General features: G+C 46.9%; 1 protein-coding gene and 1 long non-coding RNA gene across 3 annotated transcripts in view; one reads left to right on the forward strand and one right to left on the reverse strand.

The window, feature by feature from the left end:
* LOC119160798 (uncharacterized) overlaps positions 1-27160 on the forward strand; it is a 188499-nt gene that overhangs the window by 95119 nt on the left and 66220 nt on the right. The window contains exon 6 of one of the 2 annotated variants that reach the window (XM_075880865.1): positions 1278-3229. The exons of the other annotated variant lie outside the window; for it this stretch is intronic. The gene's annotated coding sequence lies outside the window, so the exon portion shown is untranslated. Of the gene's footprint in view, positions 1-1277; positions 3230-27160 lie in introns of those variants that run through there. 2 annotated transcript variants of the gene reach the window in all.
* Positions 3854-26767, reverse strand: LOC119160797 (uncharacterized). Its single transcript, XR_005108337.2, has 3 exons — positions 24539-26767; positions 8877-9119; positions 3854-4582 (listed from the first exon to the last, which is right to left on the reverse strand). It is a non-coding gene; the product is annotated as an uncharacterized LOC119160797 (long non-coding RNA).

The following is a 27160-nucleotide window of genomic DNA, read 5'->3' on the forward strand; positions in this document are numbered from 1 at the left end:
TGTGCTTCTCTGCACGTACGCACATCCCAACAATGTCATTCTGAATGCAAGAGCGCATTACAGGTTGCTTCAAGTGCCGATGAACAAAAAAAAGGTGCCTGAAACAGCTTAGTAAAGGCAACAATCATTGTCTTTTGAGATGTTTCTTCATGTCCTGTGAACTACTTGTTTTTTTTTCTAATTTCTAGGTACATGATTTTGCAAAGGCACAATAATAATTAGAACTGACAGAGAATAACTCCTTGGCATCATTGTCTGTAGAAAAAACAAGCCCTTAATGAAGGTAACATTTTTCATAATTCTGTAAATTAGTTCCAAACAAGAGTATGCTTGCATGATTGAAACATTCTTCTTAATGGCTATTGAGGTGATATTCAAGAGTGGGACTCATGAATGAACTCAAAAAGTTTTTGCATTGAATAAACATGGGCACGAAAAAATAACTTCGCCCAGATTTTTCTGATCAGCAGTGATTCGAAAGTAATGATGTGCTTATAAGTTGAGTTTGCTGTGCACTTTATTGCCATAACATTGCATGAATTCTTTTAACTGCAAGCAACTTTACAGATCATTTTTTTTGTATCACAAAAAGTAGCAATAAGAAAAAGGTAGTGTTTATGTGAAGAACTCTGAAAGCACGTGTGCTTTATTACTTTCAAAGCAGAACAACTTCTACCAGGTAGGAATAAAAGGTTCGAGTGGGAAGAAAATTTGCAACCTCTGAAAGGAGATTGAATATGTGTTGTCTGCTGTCTGAATAAAAGTGTCTGTTGTGCTAGCAGCAGTAGCTTTGATAGAAATGTGTTTGCACAACCTCTGTGAGGCTTCAATATCTGTTCTAGCATATTATTTTCAAAATGAGTATTAAAGCCTTTTAGTGGTTTTCTGAAATACCAACTGAATGTTGAGAAATCTAATTTGTGCAATATTTGGGAAATCTATGGCTCTGCAAGAGTGCTTTCAACATTGGTGAGCAACATTTCTGATGAAAACTGCTGCCTTGAAGACAAGTTCTCTTGGCAAAACGTTGGCTCTCCTGGCATTCCCTCTTCAGTTATTTCTCACTATTTCAAGCTTCAGCATTGCTCAAAACTAGTACTTAATTTGTTTGTTTGAATTTTGAAATAAATGGAAGGTGCCATAATATCTGTCATGCCTCTCTCTGCATTGCTGCTTGTTGATTCGAGCAATGCTATCTTATTTTGGTGGCAATATGTTTTTTGTTTCAACAACATCATTGCGTTTCACAACCATACCATCTCAATATTTTCATGCAGGCACACTCCTGTACAAGACGCTAAATACTCCTCCACGACCACACCACCCTACAGCAGGTGACGTGGTGAACAGAACGCATAATGCTCCTCAAGCCTGTGTGCGGTGCAGCGAGTTTTACGGCAAATATCTTGCTTTGTTTACAGCAGGTGCTGCTTCCCTCAGCTCGGGAACTGCTGACCAGTGTTCACAGCTGTGGCTGTTTGACCGCATAGTGCGACAAAGTGCCCTTAATGCGGCCAAAGTGCCGAAAAAAGAAAGTACTGCTGGCGAAGGCGCTGCAACAACAATGCTGATCCCAGTGTTCTCTGTAAATGCAGCCAGTAAACATGGGATGCGAATGGAGGCAGCGACTCGTGTGCAGTTTTCAAAGAAAACAGGTTTATCGGTGACAAAAGTGGGCAGTTTTGTCTGCGAAGAGATTTCGTGGCTTTCAGCAAATCCAGATGGCATGATTGACAGCGAGAATGTCATTCTAGAGATTAAATCTCCATTTGTGAGCACTATCACAAAGCTCATTGAGCTTGGCAAGTGTGATGTTAGGAAGAGGCTGGACGGGACATTGACTCTTGTAGAAAATGTGCCAAATATCTATTACAGTCAGATTCCAGTTCAGCTGCTTTGCATCAAAAAGACACTTTGCTTTTTTTTATGTATGGAGTGCCGAGAAAGACTTTCTCAATGAAGTATCTTTTAACCGTAACTATATTTTAAAAAATACGGCACAATTAAAGAAATTCTATTTTACAGACTTGTTTTCCCACATGACAGACATGCTTATTGATGGTAACCTAGATGTACCCAGTAAGTACATAAAGATTTGTGAGATTTAAACTGCGCAAACAAATGAATCTGTGCGTATCTTTTCAATTATGCACTGGTGTATTTGAACAATGGTCTGGAACACGATGAATTTTGAAGGTGATACAGCCTTGCAGGTTTCAGTGAGTTTTCTTAGGGCTCATTTATCTCGTTATCCTTTTTGCTGCACTGAAGTTTAGATTATTAGTACACTGCGGTGTGGGATGTTGAAAATTTACTTTATTAGACGCTAGGCTTTCGGATGAGATCTGACTTGAATATGCAAAGTCCTGCGCATACAAATACCATCATACTGATGTTTTTTTCCAGTCGTATTGGCAAGGATTGCTTGAATATTCTGTGTCTTTAAGCGGTTGATTGGGCACTCCACTTGTATGCGTGCAGCCGCATTTCGTCTGGTACTTATTACTTCATTGTTGGCTGGCTGCGTTTTTCGTGAAATGGTAAAGTAGCAATCAGTTGGAATTCATGGTATGCAGAATCTTCAAAATCAAATGTTCTTGAACTAAAGTCCGCACGTGCTTGTTGTCACATGTTTTTTTTTAAGAAACCGTCTTGCTAAAAGGTTTCCACATGGAGCTGGAGAAATGCAATTGTCATTTTCTTGTCTTCACTTAGTCTAAATGAGCTGTGCAATTCAGCTTACACTAAACTACTTTGCATTTTTTTTTCATGTCAGCACTGACACTTTCCGGGTCAACATTCAGTCCTTTCTAGAGAACTAATTTCAGTATACAAGAGCTTATTGGTAAGCATCCAGCTCCCTATATCATACTCTTGATGGCAGCTTGCAGCAAGAAAGCATTCCACAATTGCATGGCTGCAAGCATCACTGGCTAACACTCCAAGACTTAACAAGCATAAGAACGAATTAAAGTTGATAAGAAAGTGACCATCACTGCACCTCAATCTGTAGAGCATCTAATACGTTATCTTAAGGTTGTAGGTTGACTCCCTATACATGATGCAAGTTGACTTTTCACGATTCCTTTCTAATTATTACCAGACTGCAGTTAAAACATATAAGTAATGTCTCCCCATAGCTTTTCTGGCTTCTTTGTTTGTTGGTTTCATTATATTCTGTATTAACAAAAATAAAAAAGCTTTAGTGCAATGCGAGCACTATATTCTATTTGAGGAGTCAGAATCAAGTATTTACCGCCATTTTTTTCCACATACTCGTACACTAGCAGCTGGCATGCTATTGAATATTAATAATACGCCTCAAATCGAGGGAACGAGAAAGTCGCCTCGACATTTTTTCTTGCATCATCTACCTAAAAAAAGTGTAGCCAAACCTGGCAACCCTGGCTAGAACTATAAACGCAGAAATGCAGTATGCTCTCGTTGCATACCTGGCGAAACACAATGTATGTAAATGAGCCTTATTCGCTTAGGCACAAGGGAGGGTTGTTGCTGCTTTGCGCAACTTATCAAACCTCATAAATTTGAATTTGTTAAAGCCGCAGCCATCCACGTCAAACTTTTGATTATGAAATTTTTTGTGATACCAACTTGGCTATTTCAGATATAATGCTCGTGGTCTGAGAAGGTAAAGATGCTGTAGCAAATAAAACATTACACTAATTTGCTGTGCTACCATCTGGTAGGGCGCACCAATAACATAAGGGTATCGAATTAAGGTATTATGTTCCCAATCCGCCCTTTGATTCCAAACAGCGGAGCACATTAGCTTTAATCAACAGCACAAAACAATGATGAATAAGAGAAACGTACCTTTAATAAATGCTGGTGTGTTAAATTGTACATCTTGAATTTTCATTTCATCTTTGAGTGCGAAGCCTTGGTCCACCATCACAACCTTACCATATCCGAGGTACTCACTGATGCCACTATCATTTGTGATATATTTGTCTGAGGCACACCCTCCATAAGCGTAAACACGAACATAATGAACTCATTGGGGACAACCACTGCAAGAAATTTAACGGTGTTGTGCGCTTTGTAGCTGCCGTACGTTTGTGCTCTGGCCACCAGCTTTCTTGGACGCAGCGAAAACACTTCAGTGCAATCAAGGATGCATGTTGCGTCATCACGCTTGGTTTCCATGAATGACTGCGGCATACTGTTTTTGTATGCATATTTTCGGTAGCTAGATTATGAAATTCTTCGTGATTTTGCTAAGCAAACTCAGCATGTATGAAGCATGGTTGCTGACACAGGACATATACACCTTAAATATTCCGGCAAGGTGTCTGTGCAGCAGCCCAAGGCGGTGCCTTATTACACACACCAGTATAGTTGGTCAGCACGTGTTAGAACACTTGGCTTCTTAACCAGAGTAGACCCCTCTTTCACAAGCCTCTCAAACACTGTCTGGAATACACCAGATGATTAAAATTTCATCCCCACATACAGACTCTGCAAATTATGTTCCCTTGAATCAAATGGGCAGATCTTTAACTTACATGTGGTCATCATAAGGATTAGCCTCCAATTTTGTCCACTGGTCAAGTGTTTGCGCCTGCGGGTAAAAGAACATAAGCTTCAGAACCCTGCAGCTTCCTTGTGTTAAGTTTCAAGTTTTATTATTTCCAAAAACAAGGTACAAAATCTAGGATATACAGACGATGGTTCCAGAGCCAGAGACTTTAGTGGGACCCTCTGTTTATCGATACAAATCTACGGTAAAATTTATACAGAACAACAGAAAATTCTTACAATATACGGGCAACAAAATACACTTTTACATCACAAATCAAACACGCAGCATGGTATAACAAGAACCGAAAAACAAATGAGTCAAACAGGTAAACGATCACAAGTAAGGTTATTCGAGAAAATGATTTTTGGCTGGACTTTTTGAACAAAGGAAATGAAGTGCAACGCTTAATGCTAGAAGGTAACGCATTGCAAAAGGATATCGCACTGAAAGCAGAAGTTTTTTTCCCGTAATTAGTATAAGCGGGGGGTAACAGAAAATGTTTATCAGCCGCAAACCTGGTCATATTATTATTCTGCAAAATATCAGATGCAATAAATGGGAACGCCAGTTGATTTTTTTCCTTAAAAAAAATTATACAGCAGTTTGTGGAATAAGGTCACAAGACTTAACCGGAACAAAAGATTTACTGGCAAGATATTTTAAGAGCGTAGCAATGTGTAATTGATTTGATTGAAATGTGGGGTTTAACGTCCCAAAACCACCCTATGCTTATGAGAGACGCCGTAGTGGAGGGCTCCGGAAATTTTGACCACCTGGGGTTCTTTAACGTGCACCCAAATCTGAGCACACGGGCCTACAACATTTCCGCCTCCATCGGAAATGCAGCCGCCACAGCCGAGATATGATCCTGCGAATCAGCAGCCGAGTACCTTAGCCACTAGACCACCGCGGCGGGGCCGTAGCAGTGTGTAGGCGTTCGATTGCGAAAAACTAGAAGTGACAATGCAGATTGTCTGATTTTGAATGTGCTGTATTGATGATAAATGATAAGCATAAGTGTTGCCCCATGAGACTACACCGTAAGTAATATGATTATGAATTAACGCAAAATACAGCGCCAGTGGAGCTTCACGGGAAAAGAAAGGGCAAGCTTTAATTAATGCGCGGATACCAAACACCGTCTTCTGCTTAAGATGGTTAAAGTGACTGCGAAAGGTAAGGCATGGGTCGAGATGTATGCCAAGAAAGACGACATGACAAGAAGCAAAAATGGAATGAACACCCAGTTGTATCAAGGGAATAGTAGATAATTACCTCTGAGCACTTTTAAACACCATTAATGTAGTTTTTGTGGGGTTGATAGCTAAGTGATTACTGCTGCACCAACTTAATGCAAGATTTACCTTTGAAACAAGAGCATCAATATTTTTTTTCAGCTGAAGATATTGTTGTGTCATCAGCGTATAGAACACAGTGACCACAGTCAAAAGAGCTAAGAACATCAGAAAGATCATTCATATATAAAATAAATAGCAAAGAACCCAATACTGAGCCCTGCGGTACTCCTTGGCTAACACATTTTTATTGTAGAGAAGGTATTTGCGGCGTGTACTGTGTACTGTTCAAGTAGGTAATTTTTTAAGAATGTAAGCGCAGGGCCAGTTATTCCTTAGGACTGAAGTTTATGCAATAAGACTTGATGATTTACAGTGTCAAAAGCTTTAGTGAGATCTAAAAACATCGAACCCACTAAATTTCCCAAATCGATACTTTTCTTTGTGTAATCAGTTACAGACAGCGCAGCTAGGTTTGTTGACCTACCTGGACGGAAATCAAATTGGCTGTCTTTAGGCAATTTAAATTTAACTAAATATCTATTCAGACGTTCAACAAACCATTTTTTCGATTAGTTTGATGAGGCACGAAAGAATTTAAATTAGATGGTAGTTGGAAACTGTTTGTTTATTGCCTTTTTATAAACGAGAATTACTTTAGCTTTTTTTAAGAATGAAGAAAATAAACCCTGTTTAAACATAAAGTTGATAATATGACACAGCTTATCGGAAACTAAATGTGCAACCAGTTATAAATGCCTTACACAAATGTCATCTAACCCAGGCCCTGTATTTTTAAGATTAGCAATAGTGGAAAAGACTTCCTGTGGTGTTGTGTGGAAAAGAAAGAATGACTGCGTGGTACGTCCGAGAGAAGTATATGACTGCGCATGGGGGCGGTGGTTTGTATAGACGGAAGAAAAGTATTCCGAAAAGGCATTGGCAATTCTTTGGGCTCAGAGAATATGGATCCATTGTAGTCAATTTTGGTTAGAGGGACATTAGCAGATGATTTGTTAAGGAAGGAGTTGAGCAGCTGCCACTGCCTTTTGGGGTTAGTCCTATTCTTGTCTAATTCATTTTTAGTACTTTTTTAGCTTGCTTGAGCAAGGTATTTATTAGACTGCAATAAGACTTGTATCGTTTAGCAAGACGCATATTAAAGGGCTGACGCTTCTTTTTTATACATATTTTCTTTCTTCCTTGAACTTTTTAGAAGACCATTGGTCATCCATGGGTTGTGTGGATACTTGTATTTTTTGTACATTAGACAGCACGCGTGTTGGTCAAAACGGCGAGTAAAAATGACGAGCAAAATGCTCGCAAGGCTGCATCTGGGTCTGAAATAGACATAACAGGCACCCAGTCAGATGTACTGATAGTCTCAACAAAGGAATCGGAACTAAATACAGATGTGGAATAGCTAATATTGCGTGTGTGGGTTATGTTTTCGAATGTGAGGAAGATAGGAAAATGATCAGTGATATCGGTGTCGACAACCCCCACGCAGGGTAGTGACGCCAAGTTGGATAGCACGTGATCAATGAGTGTACCGGTACATTGAGATGCAACTCTATTTGGACACTCAACAAGTGATTCAAAGCCAAATCAAGTGAAACAATCAGTGTAATTTGCTTAAGAAGTACTATCCGTGTCAAGCGAGTTGATATTCACATCCCCTACAATTACTACGTTCTTATTTCCAAAAGTTAGCTTAAATAAAACTTCACTGAGACGGCGCAAAAAAACTGCAAAGGGACGACGATGGTGAGCGATAAATGCAACCCAGAATTAGGTCTTTTCATAATTAAGGAATGAGTGATCAACCTCTACCCACACTGATTCGCAATGATTCACATTTATTTCAAGGTCACATCTGTGCGTGTAAGCGACATCTTGGCAAAGAAAAATCGCGGCACCCCCATGATATTCATTTTGGAGATGGCAATATTCAGCTTGATAAGACAGGAAACTGGTCATGCAGTTATCAGCGTCACAAAGCCAAGTCTCTGATATGCAGATAAACGTGAAGGCATGCTCAACTGAGGAAATGAAGTTAGTGATTGCATCTATATTTTCATGAAGGCTACGTGCATTGAAGTGAATGAGGGAACGACTCATTTTGGAAAGTCGACACCACACAGATTCTGGAGAGTGCAAGGCCATGAAACGAGAGAGTGAACTATGCCTTCCTTAGGGTATGAGCGAAAGGAAGTTTATAATGCATCACGTGAAGATTCGAAGATCGGACTCAGTGGAAATGCGATACACTCTGCTGTCGTCTGCTTTCTGGGCTTTTATCTGGCAGTTCTCGGTCCACAAATGCTTCCACTTGTGTTCCTTTTTCAGTGCTAGCGCCTTTGAGAACATTTTCTTGTTATCAAGAGTTAAATAGTCCTTTACATAGATTGGCAGGTTAGTGCCACCAGAGAGGCCGATTTTGTCAGTGCGCAGTCTGGCTCTGCGAGCCTTCCTTATGAACTCATTTTTTTATCACGCGAGCAGAAGCGAACAATAATGCTCTTATCGGTGGTCTTAGAGCTAACACGGTGAACAGTGTCGATATCAGCGGGTGAGACGGGGCACTCGACAGAATCGCCGATTCGCCTCACAATGGCTCCGCAATCCTCACCCTGTGATGAAGGCACACCCTTGATCTCAACATTATTCCTCCTCGAAGACTGCTCGAAATCAGCCACTCTTTTTTCGAGTGGTTCATTTCGTGACAAGAGCATTTTGTTCGAGGCCAGCAGCTCTTCCTGTCGCAGCATCATTTCGTCAAATTCTTTGCTCATAAAACGAACACTTTCACAAAGTGAAGCATGCTCACCCAAACCAAGATCTTTCAACATGATGTTAACTTTCGACACAAAATCATTAATCACTGAGTCAAACTTCTCATTCAAAATTTCTTCAACAGATTCAATTTCTTTGGCAAGTTGCAGTAGATAAGGCATAGTGATTCAAAAAAACAGGGTTTTGGGTAGCAGTTGCGGACGGAATTGATTTAAAATAGGTGCACAAAGTAACCAACCAACCTATTGGCAGAAGAAATGTGTCTTAGAACGGAGACATGCCACCGCAACTGCTGCTGCCAAATGAAGTCCTGGCCAACAGGCGCGTGCTCATATGGTCCTTGTTGATGGTGGTGAGCAGTACGCGCAGGCGCAGCAGGCAGCACAGGGGTGAAGCACCTCAATTCCCTGCGATGAGTGCGTGCGATCGTGGACGATAATCTACGGTGGCCACTGACGACACGGGAAACCAAGCACGAGTAGGCCCTGTTGGCAGAAGAAATGCTTCTTAGGACGGAGACATGCCACCGCAACTGTTGCTGCCAAAAGTATGTGCTAAGGATCAACTACATAACAAATTCTAAACATACGTAACAGTAGATGTGTTTTTAACATGTAATTACCAACCTGCATGCTCCAGATATGTGCTTGTCGGCACACGTTTTGTGGGCATGTATATCTGTGCAAGCTGTAGTTTGGTACTCACTCATGAGTCGATTCACACGAACTCACTTGGATCAAGCCGCGAGTCTGAGTGAGTCCGGGTGAGTATTAGTTTGGTACGTTTGAGGAAAATTTTAGTAAGTCTCAGTCCAAGTGATTCCTGTTCAGAAAAATATTGGTAAGTTCAAGTAAGTCCTAAGCGCAAAATTCAAATCATGAGTGAATCTAAGTGAATTTTACCATTTATTGTCGACGTATAGCCTTATATACTCGTCTTCAGTGTTACTACGAATCTTATATTAGGTTATGTGTATACTGAAGTCTATTCACACATATCTCAACGCACTAGCATTCATGTACGTACCACCTCTTTGTTTAATTATCAGAGGCAGGCATTTGAGGGGGGAGGGGTGTTATGACCTGCCCACGGCGAAATTTTTCTCATGATACTCTTAATGTATATGTTTTGTCTGAGTTGCGTATTTTATATCATTGCCCTTGCTGAACGGCAATCACTGATAACTCGTTCTTGAAGCTACAACCTCAAAAGGTGTATTGCAGAGCACCGATTACGTGAAATAATTATGCTGAAGAGCATTTACACCATAATAGTAAATACTAATTTTACATCGGGGAACTCATGAGTCGGCACACCCAAGCTCACTCGTACTCTGATAAAGCTGTGAGTCAGAGACTGAGTTAGTCCAGCAGAACAATGTGTTGATGAGTCCAGACAACTCCGCTTTAGAAGAAGTATGGTTTAAGTGCGAGTCCAGTTTGTGGGCATTGAGGCTAGCCCGCTGCCTTTGCGCGGGCTTTGCCGCCTTTTCTGCCGTTCTGTTGACTGTCGCGCTGTGCGCGGAGCCTCCAGAGAGGTTTTCGCGCGCTGCGTCGGGAGCGGGCAGACAGATACTTTCCCGAACTACAAACGGTGAGCCACGCAATCTTTTCCGTCGGTCGACTCCCGTCGCTCGGGGCTCGTCGGACTTCACTGACGGCGCCTCGCGCCCGAGGTGAACGCTCACCTTTTGTAGCCCCACTGCGTACGCACGGCCGAAGGGCGGTACAGTGTCCTAATGCGTGGCCTAGCTACGCCGACCCGTCTCCCTCCGAAGCCAACGCGAGCGCCTTTGCCCTCGCTCGAGCAACCGGGCCTTGGTCCCGTTGTCTCCGTGGATCACCTTTACCGCGGAGACGTGCTCGTGGCACCCTGTGTAGTACTTTTATGCCCGTGGCGTGGATAAGCCTATTTGCTTTCCCGTCGCGCCTTTGCAACGGGCTGTACTGCGTTTGGTGTTGCCACAATAAAGTGTTGCGACTTTGAGCAGTATCGTGCTCTCGCCACGGCGACGTTTAACGCGTGCCCTGCGGCTCGCTAAGACCGGACCCACGCTGGTGGCCGTACTCCTCCGGTATACGTGTACACCACACTGGCGCCCAACGCGGCATCAAAAGCTCTAGCTTTTGACTGCTCTTAGCGAGCCAGTTCGCCTGCGCGATTCGGGCTCGTCGCAACATGGCTGCTCCGCGGGATTTTTGTCAGCTGTTCCTGTTAGCGGATGCCGCATTGCACAAGGAGGCCATTGCCTCTCCCGTCCGTGTCGGCACCCCCTATTGCGGTGACGACACGAGGCGCCTAGCCCCTTTCTTTGGAGATGGCGCGTCGCTTCGGAATGGGCCACTTGCCCTACCCGAACGTTACGCACAAGCGCCTCCGACTGCTAATGCGCCCTTCGGCATGCATGGCAGTTCGTCGGCACAGCGCTCGCAGTCGGTTCCCTGAGGAATCGACGGGGTGCATGCCTTGGCCCTCGCCGACTATTGCCCGCTATCAGCCGTGCAACCGACACTTCGAACGCACGCTGTGCAAGCGCCTGAATTGTCGATGGTTGCCGCACCAAGTGCGCCTTTGGTTCGACAACAGGCCAATCCCACAAGGAGGCTATCTTGCTCTGGGAATGGCGCACAGGGCGGTGGTCTGTTTGAAACCGCCGCGCTGGGAGACTGCTGGCTTTCACTCGACCGCGCCGCTAACGCACCAACGGTTTCCTACGGAGCCGGTGCGACGACGCAGACTTTGCTGCAGAATGCCGTGCAGATGATCCGAGCACTTTCGGGAGCTGTGCAAACGCTTTCGGCTGTTCCGAAAAGCGGTCACCCTGCTGTTATGTTGCCTTTGCCAACCTACAGCGGATACGGTGATCAGCTCACCGCCCGGGATTACCTTGACTCTCTGTCACGTTATGAGAGAGCGATGGGTTTGGATGATAAGGTGGTGCTCGAACGTGTTGATCCAGCTGCACTGACTGACACGGCAGCGAGATGGTATCGGCTTACCGATTACCGTGCAGCAACCCTCGAGGAGTTTCGTGCGGTCTTTTTGCGCGAATTCCTACCCGCTGACTACGATAGTAGGATGCGGCGAGAGCTCGAGCTCCGTACACAAGCTCCTGACAAGTCTTTACAGGAGTATGTACGTGCGATGGATGAACTTATTTCTATCGCTGAGCCCCCAGCCTCGAACGAGGAACGCGTCGAACGGGTGATACGGCAGGCACATCCGACTTTTTCGGCATACCTGCGCGGCGGCCGCTTCCGTGACTTGGAAGAGTTGGCCGCCGAGGCGAAGCGCATCCAAGGCGACATTCTCGCCGCGCGTGCCTATCGCCCGCCGCCGCCAGCCAGCGATGCCCTTGAGCGGCTCTGCGCTTCGAGAGGGGACATGACCCTTCCCCAACGGCAACAGCCTCTCGGCGCTGCCTTTGCGGCTGCAACCGGTTGTGCGTGGGAGTTGAGCGATCGTGCTCTTGACCCCTTTACGCATGCAAGGCGGGCAGCCTGCGCTGCTCCACCTGAAACCTCCACACAGGGACGCTTTCCGACGCAACGTAATGTGAGAGGTGCGGCTCGCAGAAACGTATCCTGCGATAACGTAGCGAGCCGATCACGACAGCTCGAGGCTGCTCCGTCTGGGAATACAGACCGTGGTGGAGTGCGCTGTTACCGCTGCCGTGAAAGAGGGCACATAGCAAGGGAATGCACCGGATCCAGGCCTCCTGCGAGGCTGGGAAACGGGCTTCCGGGTCGTTCGTGAATGCACGAGCGACCCAACCTTTCCTTCTTCCCTCTGCCTGCAGGGCAAGCACTTTTCTTGCTGATACGTACGCGCCGTTTATTCCGGTCACCATTGCCGGCCGTGAATTTTCAGTTTTGCTGGACACGGCCGCTAGCGCCTCGTTGTATGGCGAACAGGTGTTGTCCCACTTGCAGAAGCACTCAGTGCGCCTGCGGGACAGCCGAACGACATTCACCCTTGCGAAAGGCGTTGCCCATTCGGCAAGCGCTGCAAGATTGACTGTCCGAAGGGGAGATCGAATGAGACGCTGCCGTCTTGTTCATCTTCCAGGGCTCAATGTTTCAGTGATTCTCGGTCGAGACTTTCTCCTTAAAACCAGTATCGTTGTGGACATTGCGAATGGCGGCTATCGTGATGGCCCATTTTGCCAACTCAAGCCGTTCATCAGCCCGCCGGCGCTTACCGTCGCCTTTGGGGCAGAAGCGTCGGAAACGTGCCCTGCGCAGAGTTCGGGGCCAAGCCCCCGCTCAACGCATTTACCCTCTCACAGTCCCCTTCGGGAACAAGAGGCGCGGCACGAACCGTATCGTGCGCCAACTCCGGGGCCATACCCTGGCGTTCCGCGCTCGTCGGCTCGAAACCGCTGTGTGGATCGACCGACACGACACGAAGAGGCACTACATCCTTTGGTCGCCTGCGCGCCTCAGTTGAATGGAGCACAGAAGGCTCGTCTGTCGACACTGTTACGTCAGTACGACGAGCTCTTCACTGATCAACAAGCCTGCACCAATTTAGTGAGCCATGTGATTGAAACTGGTGACGCGCTTCCTCTGAAGTGTAACCCCAGGCCCGTCAGTCTCGCCAAAAGGCAGATTATCGATGGGTTGCTAGATGACATGATTGCGGCTGGCATTATTCGCCGCTCGTCTAGCTTCTGGGCGTCTCCAATTGTGCTGGTGCCTAAGAAAGATGGCAGTCACCGCCTGTGCGTCGACTATCGCCATCTGAATGGAGTGACTCGTAAGGATGCCTATCCGCTCCCCACGATAAACTCCATCGTAGGTAACCTGCGTGATGCACGGTACTTTACCACGCTTGACGCCTCTAAAGTTCACCCACAGGTCCGGATGGGTAACCGTGACCAGTGTAACTGCGTTCACGTCCCGCAGAGGGTTGTTCGAGTTTACTTCTATGCCCTTTGGTCTTTGCAATGCTTTTGCGACGTTTCAAAGACTCATGGACCGCGTCCTCGGGGAAGCAAAGTGGTCATACTTTATGTGCTACCTCGACGACATCGTGATTTATTCACGAACCTTCGAAGAGCACTTGGTCCATGTTGCCGATGTACTCGAGAGGGTGACGACCACCGGGATGACATTAAACCCCGCTAAGGTCCAATTAGCACAGACCCGTGTTCAGTTGCTCGGGCTTACGCTGGACGAAGGCTCCATAGATCGGGATCGGGATAAACTTCGAGCTATTCCCGATTTTCTCGTGCCCAAGGACGTACGTGGCCTTCGCCGCTTTTTAGGAATGGTCAACTTTTACCATTCCTTTATTCCGTACTGTGCCCGACTGCAGGCGCCCTTGGGCAAACTCTTGGGTAAGTCTGCTGAGTGTCAATGGGGACTTGAGCAGCAGGAGGTGTTTTGCCGACTGTCTAACGCCATAGCGGAGACAGCGCAGCTCAAGCTACCCGACCTGACCAGACCGTTCGTTGTACAAACTGATGCTGGGATGATACGAACTGATCTGGGTTTAGGAGCTGCTGTTCTACAAGAATACGATTGCGTGTTGTAGCCGTTGGCCTTCGCCAGCCGCTCCTTGGTCTCAGCGCAGCAAAATTATTCCGTGACCGAAAAAGAGTGCCACTCCATCGTGTTTGCACTGCGGAAGTTTGACGTCTATCTTGATGGGACGAAATTCGTAGTGCAAACGGATCACAGTGCGCTCAGCTGGCTGATGCGGCTCCGGGAGCCTGCTGGCATGCTGGCACGCTGGGCTCTCCTGATACAGCACTATGACTTTTCAGTGCGGTATCGAAAGAGGAGCACCAACGTGGTAGCTGACGCACTGTCTCGTGCTGCATTGTCGGCCGAGGACCTTGATCCCGGTGCGACCGCCGCTAGCGGTGCCTTAGCACATGCAAGCGTCGGGAGCGAAACAGCAGCTTCGCCGCCATTCGGCGAGAAGAGTGAGTCCCCATGCAGACAAACCTTGGCTGCTAACCAGGTAAGCGGCGCACCGCGAAGCGGCCGAGCGGGGGAGCTGTCCGAAGGCAACGAGGCCGAGAGCGAACCCGTAACGCCGACTCAAGCGGTTGTTGCTGCGGTCCTGAGTGGGCGCGGTACCAGACTCCCCCATTTTGGGAGAATGGGCATCGCTTTCAGCAGAGAAGAGCTTCTGAAGGCCCAGCAAAGTGACCTGTTTTGTCGCGAATTGTGCGACGGTCTCAGAGAGATGAAGCGCCGTGACACTGCTTGTCCTACAGCGGGCGCCGATAACGACTGTCTCGACGAGACGGAGTGCCGTAACGCTGCTTGCCTTGCAGCGGGCCTGATTAGGGGGCTTGAACCAGCGTGTGTCACTGAGTCTCCGGCAGATTCATAATTGCTGGACTATGACGGGCTCCTGCTGAAGTATATAGCTATGACCACGAGTCCATAGATCCGTTTAAGGTGGTTATGCCCAAAAGTCTGAGAGCGGCACTGTTGCGATCCTCGCACGACGAACCCATGGCCAGTCACCTGAGTGGCTCGAAGGTTTTTGCAAAACTGGGCCGCGTTGTGACATGGCCCTGCATGAAGCGAGACATTTTTCGCTATTGCCGTTCTTGCCGCGTCTGTCAAACGGTGAAATCAAGGGGTGGCAAACTGCCCGGTCTGATGAAACCAATTGTCAGTGAGCATCCGTGGCAAGTGGCCACCTGCGATCTAATGAGACCATTTCCCAGAAGTAAGCAGAAGTTCATTCACGTGATGGTAGCCGTTGATCACTTTTCAAAATGGGTGGAATTTTTCCCATTTCTGAAGATGACAGCGCGAGCGGTGCTTGAGAAGCTGCAGGAGGTGTTTTGCCGGTTCGGCTTCCCGGAGAGGCTCATCACTGACAATGCTTCTATTTCACCGCTCGGGTGTTTGGTGTCACGTGCTGTTCCCTCAGAATCGATCACTGCACCACTTCACCCTGCCATCTCTAGTCTAATTTGAAGGAGCGCGTCAATCGTATGCTCAAACTGATGTTGGCGGCCTTTGCCGAAGGTCAAAGGACTGGGCAGACCACTTGAGTGAGCTCGCGTTCGCTATTCGAACATCCGAGAGTCACTCAACTGGTTTCTCGCCCGCCTTGCTAAATTTTGGAAGGGAGTTGGCAAATCCGGTGGTCAGCGTCACTCAATGCCAGCTCGAGGACGAGGAGGCGCCAGCAGACTACTCTGCTTACGCGTCGGCACTTCGGGACAGGCTTTGTCGAGCTTTCTGCAAAGCAAGGCAAAGATTGGCGTCGGCCCCGGCTCAGCAGAAGGCCCATTATGACCGCCCGCATCGCGACCTAGTTTTTGAGGTGGGCGATCTTGTCCTGAAGCGCAACCACGCTCTTAGCGATGCCAGTAAGGAGTTCTCAACCTCGCTCGCTCCTTAGTGGCTTGGTCCGTACCGAGTGAAGAAAGCTTGCACTCCGCTCGCGTACTTGCTGAAAGATCCCCATTCGGGAAAACTCAGCCGTCCCATATCGCAGACCTGAAACCCTTTGTATCACGGTCTGACGAGCTCGCGCCAGAGCCCTGCGGCACTTCGCGCAAGCAAAGGGGCACACTCGAAGCGGCGGACCGCATTCGGACCCCGCGCCGGTACACTCTGAGGAAGCGGTCACCTTTGTGATTTCGCTCCGGACGGCGGACTTCTCCGCAACCGAAGACCCTCAGTTTACAGTTTGGTCTCTGTAGGCTAGCTTCTTTCAGACCACTGCTCGGAAAGAAGCCGGCCCCACCAGTTGCTGCAAGTGCTTTATTTTTGTTTTCATTCCTGTCTAGCGTTCATGTGATAGTTTTTTTTTTGCATCAAACGCTCTAAGAACGCATCTCTTCTGCACGAACGCCTTCATTTTTTTCTTGCCCCTCCTGTTTTTTTCTCTCTTTCTTTTTTTTTGCTCTCCGCTCCGTGCGCTGAACTGTCTCCACTGGCGAGCGCGATGTCGGGGTGAAGGGGGACCCACGTAACGACGAATCAGTGTCAGTGGCGTGTGTTGCGCTGCCGTGATTGGGGAAAGGGCATGATGTGAAGTGACGTAAGTGATTGTGCGCGCTGTGAGTGGAGTTTGATCGCCGACAGATCGGGGGGGGGGGGGGGAGGGGTCACCACTGCTGCGAGTCTGCGCGCCAGCAGTCCGGCCTCTCAGTTTGGGATTCGCTCACAGGATTTCAAGCTGGACGGTTGTGCCCTCGCGATCTCCGGCATCAGCGTAGCTCCCACCGACTGGTTCGCCCTCTGCGGTCTCCTGACGCCGTGCAGCTCTCGCATTGTGGCGCCCCGCCCTTGGACTGCTTCGACCGGATCCCCCACTTTCCTATCTCCTTCTTTTTCTCTCGCTTGGCTGTCTTCTTCTCCGTCTATTTTCCTTCTATTCTTTTTATCCCTCCTTCCCCCCAACCCTATAAGGCACTGCACTGTGTCGCCTGAAGGCAGACAGAAATTAGGTTCCTTTTTCCTCTTCATCCTAACCACTACCACCACCACCACCACCTCTCAATTTGGATTCGACGACGCTGGCCACAAGTGGTGTTTTCCCGTTCCGCCTTCCGGCATGTCTACGGTTTTGGCGAAGTCAAGGTCGCCTGCCCTCTGGCAGGAGGCGAGGATGGCAGGGACGCGGTGGGCGCGCAAACCACCCGAATCCACGGCCGCGGTGCCTCCATGCGCGAAGAGGCAAGTACGAAGCGTGGCCACCTGTACGTGGCAGGAACACCAAGATGCGCCCAAGTGCTTCGTGAGCGATTTGCCGTGGAAGGCTCAGCGGCGAGTGCGACGTGAGACTGCCCTTGATAAGGTGCCGTTGCCATTCCGCGGCCACACCATCACAGAGCGCGACGTGCTTGCGTGAGGTGCCCGGCTGCCAGACCCACCTGGGGTGCGTGTTTGCTCATTGTGCGGGGTCAACGTATACGCCAACAGCCATTTTCGGGGAAGCCTCCACGCGGGAAAAGCCCAGGCGGCGCGAGCCTCCGAGTGTAGCAAGACGACGCCTACCTCATCCAAGCCACCCACGGCGCTCCCCGACGAAGACCTGGCTGCTCTGTGCCGGGAAAGAATGCGCAAAAACCCGGGCTTCGCGGCCCTCGTTGGCCCAGGGATTCCGTCGGCTGACGCATCTGCACCGGACGGTAACGGCAACAGCGACACCAGCACATACTTCCTCGTCAGTTTTGATGAAGGCTTTATTTGACTGTATGTATGTCTTTTCTTCCCTCGTGTTACCCGTGTTCGTTCATGTATTCTTGTACTTTCGCTACTCGTTTTTTTCCTTTCCTTTTATGAACATAAAGCTCATGTTTGTTGTACCTTTAAAGCGTTGTCATTGTAGTTTGTGCTGCAGCAACTGGGTCGGGAGAGGCCACTGTCTTGCTCATAGCGGTGTCATTTTTTAACTGCATGAGTAACGCCCGGGTGCCTTTTGCAGACCGGTAATGGGCAAATTTAGGAGAGCGGGATGTGGGAATTAAGGCTAGCCCGCTGACTTTGTGCGGGCTTTGCCGCCTTTTCTGCCGTTCTCATGTCCCGACATGTCGTCTCCCCTCCTTTGCTGCCTGCCGCGCTGGGGGAGAGGAGTGACGTTAACCCCCTCACCCGGTAGCAGATGTTGACTGTGGCGCTGCGCGCGGAGCCTCCAGAGAGGTTTTCGCGCGATGCGTCGGGAGCGGGCAGACCGATACTCTCCGAAACTGCAAACGATGAGCCACGCAATCTTTTCCGTCCGTCGACTCCCGTCGCTCGGGGCTCGTCGGACTTCGCTGACGGCGCCTTGCGCCCGAGGCGAACGCTCACCTTTTGTTGCCCCACTGCGTACGCACGGCCGAAGGGTGGTACAGTGTCCTAGTGCGTGGCCTAGCTACGCCGACCCGTCTCCCTCCGAAGCCAACGCGAGCGCCTTTGCCCTCGCTCGAGCAACCGGGCCTTGGTCCCGTTGTCTCCGTGGATCACCTTTACCGCGGAGACGTGCTCGTGGCACCCTGTGTAGTACTTTTATGCCCGTGGCGTGGATAAGCCTATTTGCTTTTCGGTCGCAGCTTTGCAACGGGCTGTACTGCGTTTGGTGTTGCCACAATAAAGTGTTGCGACTTTGAGCAGTATCGTGTTCTCGCCACGGCGATGTTAACGCGTGCCCTGCGGCTCGCTAAGACCGGACCCACGCTGGTGGCCATACTCCTTCGGGATACGTGTACACCACAAGTTGCGGAAAATTTCGGTGCCGAGTCTAAGTGAGTGCTCGGTGCACAATATATTTCTTGAGTGAGCCTGTGGCCAACTTTTCTGCCGACTTATGGCGCAAGGAAAAGAAATACTCTTGCTTGCTATCAGCATACCACCTCATTTTTCGTGTCCCATTTTTTTCTGCTTTAAACTTGTACGTGAACGTGAGGCAGGGTTGGAGGGAAACGAGGTGTAAGAGGAGGTTAGAAATAAAGAAGATGGCTGACACCCCAGCCTAGTACTGTGTATTATTACAAATTGGCGCAGCCGCGTATACTTTCTGTGCGGACATTCAAGATGTGTGTGGGGGGGGGGGGGGTCTTCACCATTGGAGCAAATCAGCGCGGTGGCATCCGGATCTTGACTGCAACGCCTCAAGATGAAGAGGAACCAGCTCTTCCGGAAACAGTGAGCACTGACGCATTTCTTTCCTATATAAGCACTAAAATGAAGCTCACTCCAGACCATTTACTTGCTAAAAGAACGGTGAGGATCGACATGAAACTTCAGGATTATGAGAATTTCGTGTTGACTCCAGTAAGAAACGACGCAAAGCATGCTACTGCTGCTTCGCCTGACAGGTCCGTCGAGCTAATCAACAAGTTTCTTGAACTGCACCAAGAACAGAAGAGGCAGCAAAATGATTTAATGCCCTTGCTTGTAAACGCGACGGAAAGATTAAGCAGACCGAGTCGCGATCACGTGAAACCAAACATGTTTGATGGAGAGTCTACTAGTCTCGAGTCCTTGATCACGTTTTACGAGTATGCATGCAATAAAAACTAGTGGCACAGTGACGAAGATAAAGTGAAAAACATGCGACTATTCCTATCGGGCATAGCAAAAGTTGGTACGAATGGCGTCTCAACTCTCACAGCAACAAACCATGAATAGAGTGGAAAGCAAGCTTTCTGAGCTCCTTTAGCGAGAACAAGGTGTTGCTATGGGACAAAGCAATCACGTTCAAATACACGTCTGGATCTGCACTCAGCTATTTTTATGAGAAAAGGGGCTTGCTACAGCTGGCAGACTCATCTTTGTATGAGACGTCTGTGGTTCCGCTTATCATTCATGGTTTAAGTCCGGACCTCCAGAAGCAAATACAAATGCGAGGACCCAAGACGGTCGAAGAACTTCTGCAGGGAATGCGAGACCTCTACCTCCAGGACCTAGGAACCCAGCGTCAACCCATGACACCTGCTGCAAGGAATACCGGGGCCACACAAGCTGAGGAACGACGCCCGCTTGCAAGCTGGAGACCTACTGCAACACCCGTATCCTTTTCGACCGCCCAGGGAGGCTCAGATTATGGCGAAGAGCTAGATGACGTAAGAAAAAACTAAATAGAGAGGGTCTTGGCTTCCACCCGACGAGATCAAGAGAAGCTGTTTATTTGTCTCATACAAGTCTATTGTACATATCTCTTTTTGTGTATGGAAAGGAACGGAGTGCATTAGTTGACAGCGGAGCAAGCGTCATGGTTATCAACGCAAATATTCTTAAGAGGGCGAAAGTAAAAGAGGAAAGACCAGTAGAAGTACACGGATACGATGGAAGACGAAATGTCCACGATAAATAGACTTGTATAACCATATTGTGTCTCGGAAACACTGTCACTGCGCAAGCACTGGTACTCGGCGGAGTTGAATTTAATTGAATTGAGTTGAAGCTTATTTCTCCTGAAATTCTTACGGGATCGGGAGCAGAGGCTAAAGGCTATATATCCCGACATGGGGCCTCTGCTCCTAAATACAGTTTGGCACGCAGGCCGCTCAATCTGTCGCATATGTTTTCAGAAATAAATATATAACACAACAAATAACACACAGAAATAAATAAATAACACAATAAATAAACCATAATACAACAAAACTAGCATGATCTTGTCACACTATTGCAGGGAAAACATTAGAAAAGTCACTTTATCACAAAAGTGTCACCTGAAAAGAAACTTCAATACAGAATGTAAAATAAAGCATGAGAAAAACAACTACAACACAGAACTCAAATTGATAGATAGGATGTAACAAATTAAGTACAGAAACTTTAATAAGCATACTCAATATCATGGTTCATTAGGATGGACTTGATGATGGTGTTCGAAGGTACGGAATTGAAATCTATGAGACCGTGTAAACAATTTAACATTGTAGGTATTTAATACTGAACGTGTTGCTTGCCATAACTTGTCCTTATTGCTGGGATTTTCCGGCGTTTCTGACGCATAGTGTAATGAGGGTTGTCAGGTGGGTTCCGAATACACTGTGGCTTGTTTTCTTTAATCCACTGCAGAAGTTTGAAATGATACAGTTTTGTTGTTGTTAGTAATGCGTATCTTTCAAAGAGTGGTTTGGTTTTGCTCGAATGCTCGCAAAACTCTTTTTTGCAGAACTAGTAATTTTTGATTGTTTGTGTAGTAGTACCCCATACCAAGATACCGTATGTCATTTTGGAGTAGAAAAGGGCGTAATATAATTCTATTTGTAACCATTTTGGTAAGACTGGGCTGAGCCTATATAAACATTCAACCGTTTTACTGAGTTCTACCGTTAGTTTTTCTATATGTGTGTTCCATGTCAATCCCTCAGAAAACCATACACCTAAGAACTTCTGGCTGGTGACTTGCTCTATCTCTTTGCCCTCAAATAAAACAGTTGAACTATAGTTACGCGGCTTATTAGGTGGGGCAAAGACAATGTATTTCGTTTTACTAACATTTAGTTGCAGTTTATTCAAGCTAAGATACGCGGACACCTTTCGTAGATAGTTATTAACCTGGTGTTCAAGCTCTAAAATGGATGTGCCGCTAAAGAATATGTTAGTGTCATCTGCATACATTATTAACTTGGGAGAGCATGGGATATCACACAGGTCGGTTATATAAATTATGAACAATAGAGGACCAAGAATTGACCCTTGTGGTACTCCTCTTGTTATGTTTAAGTAAGTGGACGCACTTTTGTTTATGCAAACATATTGATGGCGGTTTGTTAGATAGTTTTTCATTAACTCAAGAACCACACCTTGTACACCATACTTGCTAAGTTTAGCCTTTAGTACTCCATGACATACCGAATCAAACGTCTTTCTAAAGTCTATGAACAAACCTAGTGAGTACAGTCTATGTTCGATGTTTGTGATCAGTTCATGTTTAATATTAAGCAAAGCTGTTTCACAAATTTTTTTTTTGAAAACCATACTGAGCCTCACTGATCACATTGTACTTGTCAAAAATTTGTACAAGCGTACGTTTAATGCATTCTCAAATACCTTAGATAAAACAGGAAGAACGGATATTGGCCTGTAGTTTGTGAATAGCCGTTTATCACTACCCTTGAAGCCTGGGCACACTCTCGCTATTTTTAGGCTGTCTGGGAAAATACCAGTTACGAATATTCTATTTATTATATAAACAATCATTGGAGCTATAATATCAGCTACGTATTTTAGCGGAGTTGCCTTGATCTCATCAAAGCAAGCGGCTACGTTATTTTTAATCTGGTTTATCAATTGTTTTACTTCCTTTGATGTCACTGCAGGGATAGTGACACAGAGTTTATAAGCCAACACTCTTTTAATGTAACACAAGGAGCTATATTGCTATCGTTTTTATATTCTGCACTGGTGACAAAGTACTCATTCATCTTATTCGCTGCGTCACTATCAGATAAGGTACTTGCATTAGTATGAAAACATAGTGATGGTGGCTCTTTTTTCTCCTGCATTAGATTCTTAACCTCGTCCCACACCTTCCTAGAGTCATTTTTTATTTTCGTAAATAACTTTTCATAATATGTTTCCCTCGCACGCTTTAAGTCGGTGTTCAACCTATTTCGGTATTTTTTAAACTCTGACAACGCCTCCAAGTTACGTGACCGAACAAATGTGTGGTACATTTTATTTTTTGTTTTAATCATTTTCAATAGCCTTTTACGAATCTACGGCTTCCTTGCACGATTGGGTTTTGGTTTTCGCAAGGTCATTGGAAATGCTTGATTATAACATAGTCTAAGTTTTTCGAAAAATGCCTCGTATGCTGCATTCGGATTTCTTTTCTCAAACACGCATGTCCAATCGACTGATTGAATATCTGAGCGAAACACTTCCAAGCCTGCAGCACTAATGCTGCGAGATAAGGCTTCCACTGTGGTTTCGCGTTTGACTTGCATATTTGGCAGTAAACAAAAAATTGGTAAATGGTCGCTTACGTCCGCCGTTAGCAGTCCAAAAAAACAGTCTCGGGAATGAATGTCTGTTACACATATGTCGAGTGAAGTTGCACTTTTTTCTGTCAATCTTGTGGCTTCCGTGATAAGATTGGTGCATGCAAAGGAGTGTATGATTTCAATAAACTTTTTAGCTGCAGTGTTACTCGATAACATATCTATGTTGACGTCCCCCATTATTACAAAAGGCATCGAAAATCGACATAGAAAAGAAAGCATACGCTCTAAATACTCAAAAAAGTCTATTTTGTTGCCCATTGGTGGTCGATATATTACTACAACTATTAATTTCTGTAAACGAACCGACATACATTCAACGCTGCTGTTTATCACTGAACACTCAGAAATAATTGCATGCCTTAATTACGTTTTAACATAGATTGCTATGCCACCACCTCTACCGCTTGACTGCACGAAACCATTATATGAGTAACCGTGGAAATGTGGCGGTTTTTCCGTTTCTGTTAGCCAGGTTTCCGTGTACATCAGAATATCAAAGCTGTGGGTGATCGAGGCATACAAGTCACTAAGCTGTTGCTCTTTATTTCTAATACTACGCGTGTTTAGGTGTAGAATTTTAAACGGTTTAGAATCACATGAGAAGGTTTCGTTAAAAGTGGCAACATCGTAATAGCTACATGCTTCAGGACTGTCCATTACATATGCGGCACTCCACAAGTACACCCGCAAGACCGTGCACTACATTCCTTCGTTCATTTTTTCTGTGTCGCCAATGCATGCGATCCTCAACACTGGTGAGTTTTCATCTTTCCTTGCAAACACTTTGCCTTCTGCAGTCCACACGAATTTCCATCTCAGTTCTGTCTTTCTTTGTACTGTGGCACCGAGATGTTGCTTGCCATAGCGGGTTAAATGTTCATTCACATAAACTCTGGAAGGGGATTGGAATCCAAGTTGCTTTGCATCTAATTTTAATTTCTTCGCTTTGCTGAGGAAAGCATTTCTTTTTGTTCTACGGATGAACCGGACTATTATGTTTGATTCGTCGTGCCAAGCAGTAGGCACACGGTGACAAACATCAATGTCAGCTTCCGTTACTTCCTCCTGTATGACTACACCAATTTGTTTGATTATAGCGACTGGTTCACCTTCAAGTGAATGCCCTTATACTCGACATTTTTGGAACGCTGATATTGTTCCAACTCTTCTAGTTCGTTTGTCAGTTTCATATTTTGGGCACGAAGTTCTCTGTTTTCTTTCAATACTTTCTGTGACTGCTTCGTGATTTGCCCAATGCCCTCAAATTTTTCTTTTAAGCCTCTGATTTCTAGCCTAAGTTCACGCTTGAAATCTTCAAAGGCCTTTGCCCTTTCTTTAGCCATTGCAACAGCAAATCAACAGTAAAACAAACAGCAAGCCAACAGCAACGACTAAGCAAACAAAACAAGTGACAAATTGTTCGGCAGCAGTGCACACTTCTAAAGCATAACAGAATTTTTCAAGAATGCTGCCTACCTGTAAAAGCAAGCGCAATATTTAGGTGCTGCTCAGGCGCGCACCACTGCTGAACTGTGTTGAATTCTCGTTGCGCTGGCGCTTTTTAAGCCGTCGGCACTTCAGGCAGTCCTCGCAAATGTGGGCGTTGCCTCGTCTTCCACGCGCCAACACAGCTGATGCAGGATACTCTGGGCTCGTGGCGTAAATCCGTCTTATCTCGGCTGGGCAGCAGCAGTTCCCCTTCTAGGTCCGATAGCACTGTAAAAGCAAGCGCAATATTTAGGTGCTGCTCAGGCGCGCACCGCTGCCGAACTGTGTCGAATTCTCGTTGCGCTGGCCCTTTTTAAGCCGTTGGCACTTCAGGCAGTCCTCGCAAATGTGGGCGTTGCCTCGTCTTCCACGCGCCAACACAGCTGATGCAGGATACTCGGGGCTCGTGGCGTAAATCCGTCTTATCTGGGCTGGGCAGCAGCAGTTCCCCTTGTAGGTCCGATAGCACAGTTGCAACGAACCCGAGTGACGCAAGACAGCGAAGAGACAGTCTCATGTACCGGTAGTATCCCACAGCCTGGTAATGTTCTGGGCGCACAGTTCCGCACTCACACACGACCACACAATCACACTGTCGATTAACGCACGACGACGCCAAAAGTTGTAACAACGGAACAAACACGCGTCTCAGCGGCGCGTACAGTCACACAGTGCAGACGAAAACACCAGCCAGCGACGAGTGAATCTTTATGATTGGAAACGTCACGCACGATCACGGTCTGTTCTCGTACAGAGTGGTAGATGTCAAAAACCGACGTTCGCGAGAATGCCGCTTCACTGCAAGACACCGGGCAATGTGCTTCACTGCAAGATAGCGCGCGATGTGCCGCGCGCTATCGCACGTGGCACATCGCGACAGCTGCATTGTCACGCACGTTCGCCGCTGCTTCAAGAAACGACCGGCAAGTCGACAGGCGTACAGACGATAGCGGCACTTGCAACGATGAACTCGGTGACGGATCAGCCGCGGCGCGTCGAGGAGTCAAGTCGCGGCCAGTAGAGCGCGGCCAGTAGAGCGCGCCCAGCAGCCGACAGCGGCAGCGTGGACAAGGGGTGTGCAAAGCAGCGACCGCAGTTCTGTATGAACTACTGTTTTCACGTCCAGTCATCAGTGCACTTCGCCTTAACATCTACTGGACAGGCGAAATTAACACAGAAGAAAAGCGCCGCGCTATCAACGCTGCAGTTCTGCCTTCAAGGACTCCACGGAAACCATCGTCAGGTGAAGATGTTAGGACGCTTTACCTGGAATTGCTGTGCCTGAAAGGATATCCTACAGCAACTACGAAGTTTGAGGTTCCATTCCAGTTCAGTGATACAACGGTGGTGAGAAAAAAGTCCTATCATATGTCACGAGAGAAGAAAGTGTGGCTTCAGAACGAGATTCAAAAGATGTTGCATGCGCAGATTATCCGTCCATCCACGTCTACGTTCGCTTCACCCATCACCATTGCGCCAAAGAAAGATGGAAGTCTTCGACTCTGCACGAACTACAGGCAAATTAATAAGCAGACTGAGCTTTTTCCGTTTCCTATGCCACGTATAGACTATCATAAATGACATGGGTGGCTGCAGAGTTTTTTCGCGCATTGACCTATGTAAAGGATATTCGAAAGTTCCGATTTCTGAAAAGTGCAAGAAATATTCTGCCTTCATCACGCCCTTTGACATCTATGAGTATAACCAACTTCCATTTGGATGGAAGAACTCACCCGCTTGGTTCCTGAAAATGATGAACGACGTCTTGCAACCGTTTATCGGTAAGTTTTGTAACGTCTATATAGACGATATAATAGTATACTCCCGCAACGAGGAAGAGCACTCAAACCATCTGGCTAGTGTACTTCAAGCGCTTTGTGATGCCGAGCTCAAAATTAATGACAAGAAGAGTGAGTTTTTCCAAAGTAAAGTGGTGTTTCTTGGAAGAGTATTTGACGGCCAAACCAAGACAACAAAACAGGAATCAGTCGAACGAATCGCAAAAATACAGAAGCTATATGACTTGCACTCTTTGTGGGTATTTCTGGGTCTTGCAGTGCATTTCCGGCCATTCATTAGAGATTATGCGACCAAAACCAAATGCCTCACAGAAATGACTAAGAAGATTGTGCCATTTCAGTGGACAGTAGAGTGTGAATCTGTTTATCACAGCCTTGTGACCATTATTTCATCAGATCCGGTCCTGACTCTTCCAGACTTCAAGTTGCCTTTTGAACTGAACAGCGATGCTTCTTATTATGACACAGGCACAGTGCTTTACCAGAGAGATACCGACTCTCCACGGAGCCGTCCACAGGGGGTCGTCGGGTACTATTCGTACACCTTTTCGAAAACTCAACTGAACTACACGACTACAGAGAAGGAAGCCTCGGCAGTCTTAATGACCGTACGCTATTTTAGACCTTACCTGGATGACAGGAGCTTCAAGCTCTTTACGGATCACCAAGCATTAACGTATATCCTTAACCTCGACGAGCCTCGAAGAAAAATTGCTAGGTGGGTGAGTGAACTCCAGCAGTTTACTTTCATGCTCCACCACAGGCCTGGAGAACACCTCAAAGACGCAGATGTGCATTCAAGACTTGCGGT

This window comes from Rhipicephalus microplus, chromosome X (genome assembly GCF_043290135.1).
Source record: "Rhipicephalus microplus isolate Deutch F79 chromosome X, USDA_Rmic, whole genome shotgun sequence".
In the NCBI taxonomy this organism is placed as follows: Eukaryota; Metazoa; Arthropoda; class Arachnida; order Ixodida; family Ixodidae; genus Rhipicephalus; species Rhipicephalus microplus.